This window comes from Limulus polyphemus, unplaced genomic scaffold, assembly GCF_000517525.1.
Source record: "Limulus polyphemus unplaced genomic scaffold, Limulus_polyphemus-2.1.2 Scaffold1430, whole genome shotgun sequence".
Taxonomy (NCBI): Eukaryota; Metazoa; Arthropoda; class Merostomata; order Xiphosura; family Limulidae; genus Limulus; species Limulus polyphemus.
Genome location: NW_013667040.1, coordinates 26,845 through 30,799, shown reverse-complemented (window position 1 = coordinate 30,799; position 3,955 = coordinate 26,845).

Sequence of the window (3,955 nt, the reverse complement as noted above, 5' to 3'; positions counted from 1 at the left end):
AACACGAACTATCTATGTAAGTGACTAGTAACACGAACTATCTATGTAAGTGACAAGTAACACGAACTATCTAGGTAAGTGACTAGTAGAATGAACTATCTAGGTAAGTGACTAGTAGCACAAACTATCTAGGTAAGTAATTAGTAGCACAAACTAGTAACACGAACTGTCTAGGTAAGTGACTAGTAGCACGAACTATCTAGGTAAGTGACTAGTAACATGAACTATCTAGGTAAGTGACTAGTAACACGAACTATCTAGGTAAGTAACTAGTAACACGAACTATCTAGGTAAGTTAGTAGCTTATACAGTTCCACTGTCCAATATCATAAAAATATATCAATATGTTTTATATAACGAAGCATGTTTTATTCATACAAATGCTTACTGGTCAAATATTAATTTTGATTAAAGTAAGTAACACCTCATTCTACTAACAAAGCGTCACAGTTGTTTGAAGTGAATCAAATCACGATATGCGTAAATTTTAACTTTATTAAGCAAAAAAATTTAAGAAATTTCATAATAATTAAAGTGTTTAAGATAATGAAGTATGTCTGTCTGTCTTATTATAACTTCAACCTAATTTATTCTGTTTTCCATCATGTACAACGGACCGGCATTGCCAGGTGGTTACGGCGTTCGACTCCCAATCTGCGGGTCGAAGGTACGAATCTTCGTCCCACCAAACAGCCGTGGGGGCGTTATGATATGACGGTCAATCCCACTATTCGTTGGTAAAAGAGTAGCCTAAGAGTCGGCGGTGGGTAGTGATGACTAGCTGCCTTCCCTCTAGTATTTCACTACTAAATTAGGACGGCTAGCGCAGATAGCCCTCGTGTAGTTTTACGCGAAATTCAAAACAAACCAATGTGGAAAACATTTTGTATTTGGTTTTCCTCTTTACATCATCTTTATTCTTCAGTGACTGTTTTATTTTCCAAATCTGTATGTAATATGTTGGTTCGACTGTAGTCAGACAACGATCCCAAATATTTGCGATGTTCTCCGACTTTTGGCAAGCAAACGAGCACTCTGAAGGTAAATATTAGAGAAAGCATTATGCTGCCATTCATTGTTTGTTATGTATTCTTTACTTTAATAACGAATAGAGTACAAACTTTGATTCACCCACGAATGTTGTCGTTCAAGTTTCTCTGAATTATTAGTATTTGATGTTGTTTTAGTTCCCATCTCTTCTTAGCTTGTCACGTATTACCTTCCACGTTGTAAGCATTCCCAGCAGCTTCACTCATAATGACGGCCCGGCATGGCCAGGTAGTTAGGGCACTCGAATCGCAATCTGCGGGTCGCGGGTTCGAATCCCCCTCCCACCAAACATGCTCGCCCTTTCAGCCGTGGGGAAATTGTGCCGGTCAATCCCACTGTTCGTTGGTAAAAGAGTAACCTAAGTGTTGACGGTGGGTGGTGATGACTAGCTGCCTTCCCTCTAGTCTTACACTGCTAAATTAGGGACGGCTAGAGCAGATAGCCCTCGTGTAGCAAAACAAACACTCATAATGTTGCAAAAAAAACAAAAAAAACTAAACTTATACCTATCATATTCTGAATACAGCACATAATATAAATAGTAAGATCGTGCGTTTTGGTTTGGAATTTTATTTATTCTTTGACTATTATAAGTAAATAATCAAGTTTATGAAATGTTTCTACTTTAGAAACCGTACTGCATACATAATTGACGTTTCCATCTTTATACACAGTTGAAATGTTATCTCTGTAGCCTGTTATTTAGATAGATGCTAGGGTCAGCCTGGTAGACTGTTTTGCTTTTGGTTTTTTTTTCACGGTGATATTTAACTTAAGAAACTATTTGTTTTACATCATGTGTTTGCTGAAGAAAAATGGCATCTTTGAAGTTCCAAGCCGCTGCTCAAACATGTAATCAAGGCTTGAACAAATACTATCTTATCGTTGGCTAAATGCCATCTGCTATGAAAACAAGAATCACAAAACAAATAAAAGTTTTGTGGATACAAAGTTCAAATTTATTTCTCTAACCTATCTACGTAATATATCACTATAAGATATATTAGTGAATTAGAAATGTAAGCCTTAATAGCATATTAGGTATCAAGAAATAGGACTGGTTTGCGGTTTTTATCGATTTTATATGCTTTACCGCAAAGCTAATAAATGAGCTATTTGCGTTTTGTCCGCCACGAAGATCTAACCCCGAATTTTAGCCTTTGACACTGCTGCTAAACTACCGGAGAACGCTCATTTACGTATATCGGATTTCAGATACTACTTTTCAAATTACGTCATTCACATTTTATCGCTTATTAGAACAGAATATTCTGTATCTTATTTCCATACTAAAGTTTTAATAGTAACGTCTGTAAATTATAATATATGGTACCTAAAAAAACTTGCAAATTATAATATATGGTGCATAAAAAAACTTGTCAATTATAATATATGGTACATAAAAAAACTTGTCAATTATAATATATGGTACATAAAAAAATTTGTAAATTATAATATATGGTACATAAAAAACTTGTAAATTATAATATATAGTACATAAAAAACTTGTAAATTATAATATATGGTACATAACAAAACTTGTAAATTATAATATATAGTACATAAAAAAACTTGTAAATTATAATATATGGTACATAAAAACTATTTGTAGGAATTGTTCTGTCTTAGCTAACGAGTACAGATTCGATTTGATCTCGGTGATCTTCAACATTTTAAAATTGGAGTGAAGTATTGAATTTTCAGTGTTTATAAACCTAGCTAACGTGCAGTTACATGGATCAAAATAAAAACTTTTAGAGAAGTTTCTTATGGAATAAAGTAGGCTAAAAATCAGTACCCCCACCGTGGCTCGGAGGATAGCTTAAGGGCTTATAATATTAAAATTCAGGGCTCTATTCCCAGATGGACACATGCAGGTAGCTCATTGTGCTACTTCGCGCTTTAACAACGAAGTTACCAATCAACTAAAATTTTTCCTTCGAGGGCTAAAGAGGGTTGCCACTCGACCCATCATTTGGTTATGGGCTTTATAATTTGTTGGTTGGAAGCGCGTATTGAAACAATTTCTAGGTCTAGCAGTTCCAGAATTTAGAATTAACGAAAAAACCATCGTAAAAATTAGACACTAATAAATTATGTTGTTGTTTTAGTGTATAGCTACACGATGAGCTGTCTGCGCTCTGTCTACCACGAGGAATCGAGCCACGGATTTTCGCGTTGTAAATCCGTAAACCTACCGCTGACCTATTGAGGAACTGGAGCTATTTAAAAAAGCATAGATCTGGAAAATGTTAATTTAATATTATAGCATCGCCTTGTATATAATCCTCTTTTTGTTTGTTTTGTTTAGTAAAGGGAATTCAAATTTAACGAACTTAAAATGCAAGATTATGACGTTATTTTCTTTCATTTGAATATTCAATCAATGATTTCTTTTATATCACTTAATCTCATTATTACATTAAACAATGAATATCGCATAACCTGAACGTACATTTTATGCATAATAATCACGATAACCATTTAGGAATTTTTAAACCTTTCATTTCTAAAACCTAGATAGTCATTTAAGTAAAATTTTGATTTATTTGCATCGACTTACTGATTTTTTGTCATAGCTATAGCAAACTCCATTTTTATCACTTTTGCAAAATGAAACTTTAGATTTGAAATTATGATGAAACTCATATAATTTGAAATAAAAACAAAAGGGAAGGCTATATAGCTGGAATTAAGGTTGTATACTAAAACATGATTTTTATCTGTTTTATTAGTCTTCGTAGTCTTTTAATTTCGTTCAAGCTACTCAAGGACTATCTAGGAGACCAGGCATGGCCAGGTGGTTAGGGCACTCGACTCGCAATCTGTAGGTCGCGGGTTCGAATCCTCCTCCCACCAAACATGCTCGCCCTTTCAGCCGTGGGGGCGCTATAATGTGACGGTC